This window comes from Syzygium oleosum, unplaced genomic scaffold, assembly GCF_021117445.2.
Source record: "Syzygium oleosum isolate NSW1041296 unplaced genomic scaffold, Sole_v2.1 Sole_v2.27, whole genome shotgun sequence".
In the NCBI taxonomy this organism is placed as follows: Eukaryota; Viridiplantae; Streptophyta; class Magnoliopsida; order Myrtales; family Myrtaceae; genus Syzygium; species Syzygium oleosum.
Genome location: NW_026607511.1, coordinates 2,911,961 through 2,927,725, shown reverse-complemented (window position 1 = coordinate 2,927,725; position 15,765 = coordinate 2,911,961).

The window sequence follows — 15,765 nt, the reverse complement described above, 5'->3', positions numbered from 1 at the left end:
TACGAGGATACTCTCCATCACCGCGGCTAATGAAATTGCAATGCTTGTTTTGTGATGTTTACACATCCTAGAGAAGCTGCAATTACTCGATCGTCCACGATTTGTTATCATCGTCTTACTTAATAGAATCTTTGTTGGTTTCCCCCATCTTCATGTGTGTTTGTCCACTGCTTGTATGGTCAGATATATATAATCCTCGTACTTTCTCATTGAAAGAACTTACTATTGGATTGAATATGTTGAACATAATTACCAAATTTAGTTATCGCTGATTCTCTTTTAATTTCAATTGTCGAGGATTGAGTTGCACATTGTTTTATATTCGTTTTTGAAAGTTGTTGCCCGCACGTTTTTGAATTTTATTTGCATTCTTCTTTTGAATTTTTATTGCCGACAATTGGAATTGATGCATAACTTACCTTCACTGGTTGGGTAAATGATACAAATGCTCATGAACTTTGGCCCAATTTGTAATGTGGTCCATTAACTTTAATTTGTTCAACATGATCCTTGAACTTTCGGTACATGTTCAATTTAATCCTTAAACTATATTAAAATATTCAAAGTTATCCCTAATCTTGAATTAATGGAAGAACGACATTGAACTTTTTCATATAATTCAGGGATTAAATTGAACATGTATCAAAAGTTTATGGGTCACATGAACAAATTAAAAGTTCATGGACCGCATTGCACATTGGGCTAAACATTGGGATAAAGTTCAGGAACCAGATCGAATAAATTAAAAGTTCAATAATTATACTGTAGATTGAGCTAAAGTTCAAGAAGCATTTGTATCAGTATCCCTCACTAGTTTGACCATTAAAACAACCCTGAAATATCTTTTTACTCTAAAATATGATATTTTGTTTATTTTTTTGGCTTTTCTTGTGGTTAACCATTATTTGGTTCGGTTGATTGATTTATGTTGATATTACACTAATGAAAAGGAATATTACAAAAAATAACATGTTTTTGCTATATATGAGTGCTATACTACATATAAACTACCACGTATGGAAATCATTTACCCTATAGTAGATACATTTATTAATTACAAGTAGCATTTATTTATGTGCAATCTTATCAATAGGTTTGCTTACAATTCCTTAAGAGACCAGCAAGGACAAAACGCTAGAATGCCAAACCTCCTATAGTTATCTTCTCACATTCCACATTTTTAACTTAAGGTTACCTTTCTTTTATCTTCTTCATTTTTCCATTTTCACCTACAGTATCTCTTTGCGTAGAAAGGGCTCTGAATTTGATTATTCTTATCATTACGTTTGTTGTGTGTAAATTTTCTTTTTGAGAAAATTACTCTTTGATACAAAATTATGGCACTAACTTCACATACAAAATCAATTTAAGAATCTATAACTATATAACAAGAACAGTCTCTTCCTTAAGGGCCGCTTCTAAGATTGACGCATAGTACTCTAGCGAGAATTATATTTGCTACGATCTCCAAAAAAAAATATGGTTGCCCAGACTCTACCTAAGCTAATATTATGCACTAGGGGCTAGATAAATTATTCATAGAAGAGTGTTCTTGTGTACACTAATTCCAAGAAGTTCTTGAGTGGACCTGAGAATTTAGATCTGGGGCAAGCAAGACGCTACATTTGATGAGTATTATATAATTAATGGTTGTGGTTCATCCGAGGAGTCTGAGCAAGTCTATGCGGTTCCAAGCAGGCAAGCAGAGAGTACAGACACCCCAACAATCTTACCTGGGGATCCTAGAAAAGAAAAAAGCAACCCGAGCGCGTTTACAGAAAGCAAGGGAGGCAAAAAAGTCAAAAGATCCATCAATTAGATTGGGAGTGGGTGGATCATGAGTTGATTTAGTTCTCTGAAGCACTTTGAATCGGATTCCAAATAAAAAGAAAAAGAAAGAAGATTTCCTTGGCTCAATTGAACTCCAACACCTCATTCCATCACTAACCACTTCCAGAACTTGTTCCTATGCTCACTATTTTTCTTTTCCTTATAGTATTAGATACGACATGTCTTGACTGCTTTAGCATCCGCTTTGTAATAAGTTATCCAATTCCAGATTAGGACATTCATTTAGAATGACAATGTACCTAATTTAAAGATTCGCCCACATAAAGTCTAAGACTAAATTTTCGAAATTCCTTCGCGAGTCTAAAGCAAAAGTAAGTGACAATGGATGTAGGCATTGACTTATTTTAGTAGAAAATAAAGTATGCTTTTGTTTTGGTAAAGTATTCCCAAAGGCATAAGGCAGGTTGATCAATGTACGGCATTTGGTTCATTACCTATCCTAAGGTGGATGTCTCCGTTGCCAAAATTTGCAAAGCCTCATTGATAGTGACTCAAATGGGCATAGCTTACATAGTGAACAGTGTGAAATTATTTGATTAGCCACAATTTTTTTGATGGTTATACAATTCCGAATTAAAATTTGAGAGCAAATGTGACTTCTATCTTTAAGGTCTCAAGAGATTTTGGGGATTCTACTTACATAAATATGAAAGCGAAGTACAAGATCAAGACGATGGTTCATCTTTCAACTGAAAATCGATACTGTCCAAGCAGTAGAAATCCTATACTCAACAAGTCAGAGTACCCCGGCCAGTACGAAAAGTTAATCGGGAGATTTATGCCATCACGGAGACCTAGAGCAGAAGAAAAAAGTGCCGTAGAAACAAACGGCGAAAGCCAATGGTGACCGAACAACCTGCTCATATACATCTATTACCAAAGAATAGCCCTGCATCAAACAAGATATTATCCAGGCTAGAACCACGCATTGCAAACAAATAGAGAAGATTCTGCACCAGATAAGAAAACTCGTAATGAATTTTCTTTTCTGTGAATAGTACAAAACCCGAATTGATTCCGATGCTCCACTTCGTTGGTTGTATGGTGATCGGCTGTTGCCTCCATTGTCCATTGTTGTATCTGTCGTGGGGCCATGGGGGCTTGCCCGACCTCCTCTTCAGGACGATGATCCGCGTGATCAGTTTTAACAACACGGCCACTCCGCCCAGTGCCATAATCGAAATGATGTACACCATTTTCCACTTGTCGTCGCGTTGCAGGATAACGATGCCTATGAACACATTGAGGATGCCTATGTACGTCCATGATTTGATATCATCATCTTAATTAATAAAGCAATTGAGTCATAGAATCTTTGTTGGTTTCCCCATCTTCATGTGTGGTTGTCCACTGCTTGTATGGTCATATATATATAGCGAGGATCTATCATTTTTGTGTGTTCTATCTTTACATCCTTGATCGACACTTAATATGTTGAACATAATTACCAAATTTAGTTATATATGATTCCCTTTTAATTTTAATTGTCGAGGATTGAGTTGTACATTGTTTTATATTCGTTTTTGAAAGTTGTTGCCCAAAAGTTTTTAAATTTCATTTGCATTCTTCTTTTGAATTTTAGCTGCTGGCGATTGGAATTGAGACATAACTTACCTTCACTGGTTGGGTAAATGACACAAATGGTCATGAACTTTGGCCCAATTTGTAATGTGGTCCCCCAACTTTTAATTTATTCAATATGGTCGTTAATCTTTTGATACGAGTTCAATTTAATCCCCAGATTATATTAAAATGTTCAAAGTTATCCCCAATCTTAAATTAATGGACGGACGATATTGAACATTTTCTTATAATTCAAGAACTATATTGAACATGTATAAAAAGTTTTGGGATCACATTGAACAAATTAAAATTTCATGGATCGCATTGCACATTAGGCTAAAGTTCAGGGATCACATAAAACAAATTAAAAGTTCAATAATTACATTGCACAATGAGTTAAAGTTCAGGAACCATTTGTATTATTATTCCTCACTGGTTTGACCATTAAAACAACCCTGGAATATTTTTTTATTCTAAAATATGATATTTAATTTATTTTTTTGACTTTTCTTTTGGTTAACCGTTATTTGGTTCAGTTGATTGATTTATGCTGATATTACACTAATGAAAAGGAAATATTACTAAAAATAACATGTTTTTGCTATTCATGAGTGCTTTACTACATATAAATTACCACGTATGGAAATCATTTACCCTATAATAGATACATTTATTAATTACAAGTAGCATTTATTTATGTGCAATCTTATTGATAGGTTAAAAAATGAACGGTAAGGATTGCTTTTTATATTTTTTGAGGGTTAGATATTTAACTTTATGATTAGGTCATTGACGATTGAAACCTCTTCTGAATATATAAAAAAATTTCTTGTGTATGAACTGACCAATCACAAAGGAGTCTTGTTTTTCTAGATGCCATGAGAAAATGCAATTTTTTACGTGATACTTTGTTAGGGTTGCTCCAAACTTGTACCTATGTAATAATTCCTTAAGAGACCAAAAAGGACAAAATGCTAGAATACCAAACCTCTTATAGTTATCTTCCCACATCCCACAATTTAAATTAGGGATATGTGCACTAGAAGTCCTAAAACTTGTCACAAAAGTGCAATTAGGTCTTAAAACTTGCAAAAGGTGAAATCGAGTCCTAAAACTTATCAAATTGGTTCAATTGAGTCCTAATGTTAACACCGTCTAATTTTCTGATGGAAAATGCTAACGTGGCACTGACGTGTCTTATTTTATTACTTTTCTTGAGACACATGGCGATGGCGTGGCGTCCAACAAGCGCCACGTAAAAAAAAAACTTAAAAATATAAATTAAATTAGAAAAAAGCTATATAATTTAATTTTTTTTTAAAAAGAAGAAGACCCAACCGGTGACTGTGGCGGCGGCCAAACCCTCGCTGGTGGCCGCCGCCACAGCTGCCGGGAAGGGCTGGTGGAGGTCGCTTAGGCCTTCCCAAAGCCCAGTGACCTTCGCCGGCCCGGGGCGAGCCTCCGGCGAGGGCCTGTAGCCCCGATCTGGGGAGGGCTCGACCCTCGCCCCATATTTGAGCTAGGGTCGCCGACCCTCGCTTGGGGCCGGCAAGGGCAGGCGAGGGTTGGTGAGGCCTCGCCTAGTGTCGGCCACCCCGGGTGAGTCCTTGCTGTTCCTCGCTCAGATCTGGGGCGAGGGTCGCGTCCTCCCCCAGATCGGGGCTATAGGCCCTCGTAAGGGGCTCACCTAGGGTCGGCGAGGGTTGCCGGGCTTCGGGAAAGCCCAAGCGACCTCTGTCGGCTCTTCCCCGTGGCCGCCCTTCTCAATGGCCGTGGCGGCGGCCACCAGCGAGGGCTTGGCCACCGCCATAGCCACTGGTTAGGGTCTTCTTCTTTTTTTCTTTTTTTTTTTTTAAATTTTAATTTTAAATTTTTGTAGCTTTTTCTAATTTAATTTATATTTTTTAATTTTTTCTAACGTGCGCGCTTGATGGACATCACGTCATTGCCACGTGTCTCAAGAAAAGTAATAAAATAATACACGTTAGCGTCACGTTAGTATTTTCCGTTAGTAAATTAAACGATGTTAACTTTAGGACTTGATTGAATCAATTTGACAAGCTTTAGGACTCGATTACACCTTTTGCAAGTTTTAAAACTTAATTGCACTTTTGCGATAAGTTTTAGGACTTCTGATGCACATATCCCTTTAAATTAAGGTTATCTTTCTTTTGTCTTCTTCATTTTTCCATTTTCACCTGCAGTATCTCTTTGCGTAGAAAGGGCTCTGAAGTAGATTATTCTTATCATTAGGTTTGTTGAGTGTAAATTTTCTTTTTGAAAAAATTATGCTCTTTGATGCAAAATTATGCACTAACTTGACATACAAAGTCAATTTAAGAATCTATAACTATATAATAATAACAGTCTCTTCCTTAAGGGCCTTCTTTAAGATCGACGCATCGCACTCTAGCGAGAATTATATTTGCTACGCTCTCCAAAAAAAATGTGGTTGCCTAGACTCTACCTAAGCTAACACTATGCACAACGGACTAGATAAAATCTTCATATAAGAGTGTTCTTATGTACACTAATTTCAAGAAATTCTTGAGTGGACCTGAGAATTTAGATCTAGGGCAAGCAAGACGCTACATTTAATCAGTATTATATAATTAATGGTTGTGATTCTTCCAACGAGACCGAGCAAGTATTTATCGTTCCAAGCAGGCAAGCAAGGAGATTTTTGATTTTTGGTTTGTTTTGAAATTTTACAGGCTTGTCTTGTTAGGATGACTTTTGAGATTTTTTATGAATTATTTCATGTATCATTTTGTTAATGAATAGAAATCTCTTTTGACCAAAAAAAAAAAGAAAAGCAGGCGAGCAAGGAGGACAGACACTCCGACAATCTTGTATGGGGGATCCTGGAAAAGAAAAAAGCAACCCGAGTGCGTTTACAGAAAGCAAGAGAGGCAAAAAAGTCAAGTGATCCATCGATTGGATTGGGAGTGGGTGGATCATGAGCTGATTTTAGTGCTCTGAAGCCCTTTGAATCGGATTCCAAATAAAAAGGAAAAGAAAAAAGATTTCCTTAGCTCAATTGAACTCCAACGCCTCATTCCATCACTAACCACTTCCAGAACTTGTTCCTATGCTCACTATTTTTCTATTAGACACGACATGTCCTGACCGCTTTAGCATCCGCTTTGTAATAAGTTATCTAATTCAAGATTAGGACATTTATTTAGAATGGCCATGTACCTAATTTAAAGATTCACCCACATAAAGTCGCAGACTAATTTTTCGAAATTCCTTCGCGAGTCTAAAGCAAAAGTAAGTGACAATGGATGTAGGCATCAACTTATTTTAGTAGAAAATAAACTATGCTTTTGTTTTGGTAAAGTATTGCCAAAGGCATAAGGCAGGTTGATCAATGTATGGCATTTGGTTCATTACCTATCCTAAGGTGGATGTCTCCGTTGCCAAAATTTGCAAAGCCTCATTGATAGTGACTCAAGTGGGTGTGGCTTAGATAGTAAACAGTATGAAATTATTTGACTACCCACAAATTTATTCGATGGTTATACAATTCCCAATTAAAATTAGAGAGCAAATGTGACTTCTATCTTTAAGGTCTCAAGAGATTTTGGGGATTCTACTTACATAAATATGAAAGCGAAGTACAAGATCAAGACGATGGTTCATCTTTCAACTGAAAATCGACATTGTCCAAGCAGTAGAAATCCTACACTCAACAAGTCAGAGTACCCCGGCCAGTACGAAAAGTTAATCGGGAGATTTATGCCATCACGGAGACCTAGAGCAGAAGAAAAAAGCGCCGTAGAAACAAACGGCGAAAGCCAATGGTGACCGAACAACCTGCTCATATACATCTATTACCAAAGAATAGCCCTGCATCAAACAAGAGATTATCCAGGCTAGAACCACGCATTGCAAACAAATAGAGAAGATTCTGCACCAGATAAGAAAACTCGTAATGAATTTTCTTTTCTGTGAATAGTACAAAACCCGAATTGATTCCGATGCTCCACTTCGTTGGTTGTATGGTGATCGGCTGTTGCCTCCATTGTCCATTGTTGTATCTGTCGTGGGGCCATGGGGGCTTGCCCGACCTCCTCTTCAGGACGATGATCCGCGTGATCAGTTTTAACAACACGGCCACTCCGCCCAGTGCCATAATCGAAATGATGTACACCATTTTCCACTTGTCGTCGCGTTGCAGGATAACGATGCCTATGAACACATTGAGGATGCCTATGTACGTCCATGATTTGATATCATCATCTTAATTAATAAAGCAATTGAGTCATAGAATCTTTGTTGGTTTCCCCATCTTCATGTGTGGTTGTCCACTGCTTGTATGGTCATATATATATAGCGAGGATCTATCATTTTTGTGTGTTCTATCTTTACATCCTTGATCGACACTTAATATGTTGAACATAATTACCAAATTTAGTTATATATGATTCCCTTTTAATTTTAATTGTCGAGGATTGAGTTGTACATTGTTTTATATTCGTTTTTGAAAGTTGTTGCCCAAAAGTTTTTAAATTTCATTTGCATTCTTCTTTTGAATTTTAGCTGCTGGCGATTGGAATTGAGACATAACTTACCTTCACTGGTTGGGTAAATGACACAAATGGTCATGAACTTTGGCCCAATTTGTAACGTGGTCCCCCAACTTTTAATTTATTCAATATGGTCGTTAATCTTTTGATACGTGTTCAATTTAATCCCCAGATTATATTAAAATGTTCAAAGTTATCCCCAATCTTAAATTAATGGACGGACGATATTGAACATTTTCGTATAATTCAGGAACTATATTGAACATGTATAAAAAGTTTTGGGATCACATTGAACAAATTAAAATTTCATGGATCGCATTGCACATTAGGCTAAAGTTCAGGGATCACATAAAACAAATTAAAAGTTCAATAATTACATTGCACATTGAGTTAAAGTTCAGGAACCATTTGTATTATTATCCCTCACTAGTTTGACCATTAAAACAACCCTGGAATATTTTTTTATTCTAAAATATGATATTTAATTTATTTTTTTGACTTTTCTTTTGGTTAACCGTTATTTGGTTCGGTTGATTGATTTATGCTGATATTACACTAATGAAAAGGAAATATTACTAAAAATAACATGTTTTTGCTATTCATGATTGCTTTACTACATATAAATTACCACGTATGGAAATCATTTACCCTATAATAGATACATTTATTAATTACAAGTAGCATTTATTTATGTGCAATCTTATCGATAGGTTAAAAAATGAACGGTAAGGATTGCTTTTTATATATTTTGAGGGTAAGATATTTAACTTTATGATTAGGTCATTGACGATTGAAACCTCTCCTAAATATATAAAAAATTTTCTTGTGTATGAACTGACCAATCACAAAGGAGTCTTGTTTTTCTAGATGCCATGAGAAAATGCAATTTTTTACGTGATACTTTGTTAGGGTTGCTCCAAACTTGTACCTATGTAATAATTCCTTAAGAGACCAAAAAGGACAAAATGCTAGAATACCAAACCTCTTATAGTTATCTTCCCACATCCCACAATTTAAATTAGGGATATGTGCACTAGAAGTCCTAAAACTTGTCACAAAAGTGCAATTAGGTCTTAAAACTTGCAAAAGGTGAAATCGAGTCCTAAAACTTGTCAAATTGGTTCGATTGAGTCCTAATGTTAACACCGTCTAATTTTCTGACGGAAAATGTTGACGTGGCACTGACGTGTCTTATTTTATTACTTTTCTTGAGACACATGGCGATGGCGTGGCGTCCAACAAGCGCCACGTAAAAAAAAAACTTAAAAATATAAATTAAATTAGAAAAAAGCTATATAATTTAATTTTTTTTTAAAAAGAAGAAGACCCAACCGGTGACTGTGGCGGCGGCCAAACCCTCGCTGGTGGCCGCCGCCACAGCTGCCGGGAAGGGCTGGTGGAGGTCGCTTAGGCCTTCCCAAAGCCCAGTGACCTTTGCCGGCCCGGGGCGAGCCTTCGGCGAGGGCCTGCAACCCCGATCTGGGGAGGGCTCGACCCTCGCCCTAGATTTGAGCTAGGGTCGCCGACCCTCGCTTGGGGCCGGCAAGGGCAGGCGAGGGTTGGTGAGGCCTCGCCTAGTGTCGGCCACCCCGGGTGAGTCCTTGCTGTTCCTCGCTCAGATCTGGGGCGAGGGTCGCGTCCTCCCCCAGATCGGGGCTATAGGTCCTCGTAAGGGGCTCACCTAGGGTCGGCGAGGGTTGCCGGGCTTCGGGAAAGCCCAAGCGACCTCTGTCGGCTCTTCCCCGTGGCCGCCCTTCTCAATGGCCGTGGCGGCAGCCACCGGCGAGGGCTTGGCCACCGCCATAGCTGCTGGTTAGGGTCTTCTTCTTTTTTTCTTTTTTTTTTTTAAATTTTAATTTTAAATTTTTGTAGCTTTTTTCCAATTTAATTTATATTTTTTAATTTTTTCTAACGTGCACGCTTGATGGACATCACGTCATTGCCACGTGTCTCAAGAAAAGTAATAAAATAATACACGTTAGCGTCACGTTAGTATTTTCCGTTAGTAAATTAAACGATGTTAACTTTAGGACTTGATTGAATCAATTTGACAAGTTTTTTGACTCGATTACACCTTTTGCAAGTTTTAGAACTTAATTGCACTTTTGCGATAAGTTTTAGGACTTCTAGTACACATATCCCTTTAAATTAAGGTTATCTTTCTTTTGTCTTCTTCATTTTTCCATTTTCACCTGCAGTATCTCTTTGCGTAGAAAGGGCTCTGAAGTAGATTATTCTTATCATTAGGTTTGTTGAGTGTAAATTTTCTTTTTGAGAAAATTATGCTCTTTGATGCAAAATTATGCACTAACTTCACATACAAAATCAATTTAAGAATCTATAACTATATAATAATAACAGTCTCTTCCTTAAGGGCCTTCTCTAAGATCGACACATCGCACTCTAGCGAGAATTATATTTGCTACGCTCTCCAAAAAAAATGTGGTTGCCTAGACTCTACCTAAGCTAACGCTATGCACAACGGACTAGATAAAATCTTCATATAAGAGTGTTCTTATGTACACTAATTTCAAGAAATTCTTGAGTGGACCTGAGAATTTAGATCTAGGGCAAGCAAGACGCTACATTTAATCAGTATTATATAATTAATGATTGTGATTCATCCAACGAGACCGAGCAAGTATTTATCGTTCCAAGCAGGCAAGCAAGGAGATTTCTGATTTTTGGTTTGTTTTGAAATTTTACAGGCTTGTCTTGTTACAATGACTTTTGAGATTTTTTATGAATTATTTCATGTATCATTTTGTTAATGAATAGAAATCTCTTTTGACCAAAAAAAAAAAGAAAAGCAGGCGAGCAAGGAGGACAGACACTCCGACAATCTTGTATGGGGGATCCTGGAAAAGAAAAAAGCAACCCGAGTGCGTTTACAGAAAGCAACAGAGGCAAAAAAGTCAAGTGATCCATCGATTGGATTGGGAGTGGGTGGATCGTGAGCTGATTTTAGTGCTCTGAAGCCCTTTGAATCGGATTCCAAATAAAAAGGAAAAGAAAAAAGATTTCCTTAGCTCAATTGAACTCCAACACCTCATTCCATCACTAACCACTTCCAGAACTTGTTCCTATGCTCACTATTTTTCTTTTCCTTATAGTATTAGACAAGACATGTCTTGACCGCTTTAGCAGCCGCTTTGTGATAAGTTATCTAATTCAAGATTAGGACATTCATTTAGAATGACAATGTACCTAATTTAAAGATTCGCCCACATAAAGTCTCAATCCCTTCATCAACTCAGACTAATTTTTTGAAATTCGTTCGTGAGTCTAAAGCAAAAGTAACTGGCAATGGATGTAGGCATCAACTTTTTTTAGTAGAAAATAAAGTTTGCTGTTGTTTTGGTAAAGTATTGCCAAAGGCATGAGGCAGGTTGATCAATGTATGGCATTTGGTTCATTACCTATCCTGAGGTGGATGTCTCCGTTGCCGAAATTTACAAAGCCTCATTGATAGTGACTCAAATGGGCGTGGCTTAGATAGTGAACAGCATGAAATTATTTGACTGCCCACAAATTTTTTCGATGGTTATACAATTCCCAATTAAAATTAGAGAGCAAATGTGACTTCTATCTTTATGGTCTCAAAGAGATTTTGGGGATTCTACTTTTGTAAATATGAAAGCGACGTACAAGATTAAGACGGTAATTCATCTTTCAACTGAAAATCGACATTGTTGAAGCAGTAGAAATCCTACACTCAATGTCACGCCCCATACCAATTCAAACGGAGATGTCACGCCCCGAACCCCAACGAGCTCGCGACATCCCCTGCTCCGGTCGAAATGATGCGACGTCCCAGGAACGTCGCCGACCCAACCCAAACATCAGAGCCACATGCGGAAGCGAATAACAAAACCCCGGACAAATAATGACGACAACGGGGTAGAACAACAGAACAATCCAGCAACCACATATTCATACAACACCCAAAAATACAAACATCATATTACAGACATAAATACAGACTAACATCCTCAGTCACCGTTTAAACAAAAGTTCAGCGGTTTGGTTATCTTAACTTCACTATCGGATAACCCAAGTTATACAACCCCTAAAACACCCTAGGGAAAAACCTAAGGGTCGCCCTCCTCCAGTCTGCTTCTGAATCTCTGGAATCTCTGGAACTCACCTGCAGCTCCACTGGGCACCAACAGTAGCTCCCCGGACTTCCAAAAAGAAAAGGCGCACTTCCCGGGTTTAGGGCCGGGGGTCTGAAAGTGGCGGTTATACAACCGTGAGACGAATCTCAATAAGTGTACAACCCCAAACGTTCGGCACTCACGTACCGCCAGACGAAAACACACATAACACACAACGATCGGCCAAACTAACAATCACATGCGACCCTACCTGGAATCCATCACGCACGTTCCTGCACGTTAGACAATAACACAGCCAACACATCACAGCAAGGAATCACAGACGCGCGCGTGCCTCAATTATAAGACAGAAACTACTTGGACACGTCCCATACCGTGCCTAGCAGTTTCTACCCCATAATTAAGCATCACATCGCGCGATACAAACACACTCGCACGCTACTCACACCATGCGTCACTTTCCACAATCCTCTCGCTTGTCTTGCCAAATCCCACTCATTTTCTACCTTTCCACCACTACCGCGCTCGCGTAAAACGCATCAGGCCAACGGTCTTCTGACCTCGTCAGGCATCGTCACCCCGTCGGGCCGGGCATCGTCACCTCGTCAGGGACGGCATCGTCCCGCGTAAACGTACACGCCTCAGGACGGAATCCTACACACACTTTCCTTCTACCGCGCCCGCGTAAAACGCATCAGGCCAACGGTCTTCTGACCACGTCAGGCATCGACACCCCGTCGGGCCGGGCATCGTCACCTCGTCAGGGACGGCATCGTCCCGCGTAAACGTACACGCCTCAGGACGGATCCTTTCCAACCAATCATACATTTCCGTACCCTCGTTCCACTCAAACCACACTTACACATGGCCAGCAACACTCACGGTCATACACAACCTCACGCCTTACACACAATCCACCACGTATGGTCAAACATACACACCTCACACACATTTCACGATTACTCATTCACGTCACACGAACACGCACACATAACCACACACTCTTGGTACACAAATTCATTGCACAATCACACTCCCATACTCACACACCTCACGGCCACACACACGAGGCACACGGCCAAGCCACATTCAGTCCGAAACACACACCAAACCAGCCAACCATCACGAGCCACACAACCACATACAAAGTGCCATTCAAGGCATAATTCTACCAATCAATCGCACAATTCAGTCACAATCAATCCACAACACCTCAGCCATCATCGAGCCTCCTAAACCTCGCAAATTTCCTTGCCAACTCAGTCTCCGATTCAGCCCACAACAACCACACAATCAACCTTCAATTTAGTCCTAAAACGGCCACATGAACTACCCGAACTAAACCCTAAACATGCCCTACGATACCCGAACTCCTAAATGACATTTGGGGAAAACACTTACCCAAAAAGGCGAGACAGAACGGGGCTGGAACGGGCTGGGACGGCAGCGGCAGCCGGAGCAGCAATCGCCGCGACGTACGGACGGCGTGAACAGTACTTTCGTGCGGGACACCGTACGGACGAGGCTGGGACGGTGGCCGGCGAGGTGCCGGTGACAGCGCCACGTCCGTACGGTCCGGCGTGAACAGTGATCCGTACGGATGGTGAACAGTACACCCCCGTACGGACACGTACGGACGGTCTTCGGACGGCGACGTATGGACGTCTTTGGGCGGCCGGTGTCGACGGCAGGCAGCGATCGGAGCTCGGCGGCTCCGCAGATCTTGTTTGTAAAACGAAAAATGAGAAAAAGAGGGAAAAAGGAGAGAGGGCTATTTCTCGGACTAAAACCGGGGCGATGGTGGTGCTCTTGGGTGAAACTAGTCTTTGTGGTGCTAGCTCGCGGGGAGACTCAGTCGTGCGTTCGTTCGCGTGAACAGTCTGGAGTCGCGAAAGTGCAAGGCAAAACCGAAACGGTGAGGAAGAAGAGAAATGAGGAGAATGGGCTCGGCAGATCAGGGAAATGCGTGAGAAAGAGAGAGATTTCTGGTCAATTGGGTCAAAGATGGTCTAAGTGGAGTCCAAGTGTCATTATCTAAGCTCATTGGACACTTTTGCCCTTGATCCAATGGACAAGATTTGATCAAATCCAATAATTTAGGGGTGAAATGGTCTTTTGTCCCTAACCATGGTTGACCAGACCTGGTTTAATCCCAATTAACCTTGGTTAACCCCAAAATTTTGACCAATTTTCGGAATTAAATAAAATGGTCTTAGGGGCATTTTCGTAATTTTCCGATCCCGAACCGAAATTCCAATTTTCTCACATACGTGTTCCATATGTGCGTGGGCAACATAATATGGCGTCGGAATCGCGAAATTCATCGCGCAAGCCCTCGAAAATCCACGTCAAAGTCTCGGGAATAAAATAATATTATTTTTCCAATTTTTGTCGAAATTCCAATTTTTGGCTAAAATCACTCTGAATGTGCGTGGCCACCCCAAAATGACCTTGGCCGCGAAAAATAACCTCAAACGGCCTCTGAATCCAGTCTCGGTGCCCACATGGGCAAAACCGTAATTTTTCCGGCCCCGGACCGAAATCCATTTTTTTGCAGAAATGGGTGGCCCCAAGGTTGGCCAAGCCAAAAACGTCATCGGCCGTCCAAAATTGTCACTTTCAAAATTCTCGATTCCCGGGCCCGAATTCCAAGAAATGACTAAAATCGAACAATCGCGACTTTAGCTTATCTCTGGCTAACGGGTGGCTCATTGGGATTACGCGCTCTCGACCCGTGACTGACACTAAGTCAAATCACGTTTAAGTTTACTCTACCTGGGACGACCTCGGTTGTCATATAATTGTGAGGGTCTGTCGCTAGTTCCCTTCGGACACGATCAATCAAGTAGACCGGTCTCGGTTGGCTTAAAATATTCCCTCGTCAATCCATATGGTCGAAGATTGAACCCAGGTCGAGTTCTTTGGTCATGCGAACTCAATCCCGTAACGGCCCTACCCCTAAGGTTAGCATCCCGAGAATGCGCATTTCCGGGTGAGATCTCACTATAAGTGCATTGGTCAAAATATTCATTCCTTACATCCTGGGAAAAGGATCGAAAATTCAGACCGTTACACTCAACAAGCCAGAGTACCACAAAAAGTTAATCGGGAGATTTATGCCATCTCGGAGACCTAGAACAGAAGAAAAAAGCGCTGTCGAAACAAACAGCAAAAGCGGATGGTGACTGAACAACCTGCTCATATACATCTATTACCAAAGAATTGCCCTGCATCAAACAAGAGATTATCCAGGCTAGAACTACGCATTGCAAACAAATAGAGGAGATTCTGCACCAGGTGAGAAAGCTCGTGATGATTTTTCTTTTCTGTGAGTGTACATAACCTGCATTAACGCCGATGCTCCACTTCGTTGGTTGTATGGCGAGCGGCTGTTGCCTCCATTGTCCATTTTTGTATCTGTCGTAGGGCCTTGGGGGCTTACCCGACCTCCTCTTCAGCACGATGATCCGCCTGATCAGTTTTAACAACACGGCCACTCTGCCCAGTGCCATAATCGAAATGATATACGCCATTTGTCAATTGTCGTTGGGTTGCAGGATTTCGATGCCTATGAACACTTTGAGGATACCGAAGACAAGGATGGTCTTTTTACAGATCCGAAGCTGTGGTGGTAGATATTCCAGTAAAACTGGTAATTGTGGTCCTTCCGCGGTCTCACGAACAACGTGAAGATCCGCTAA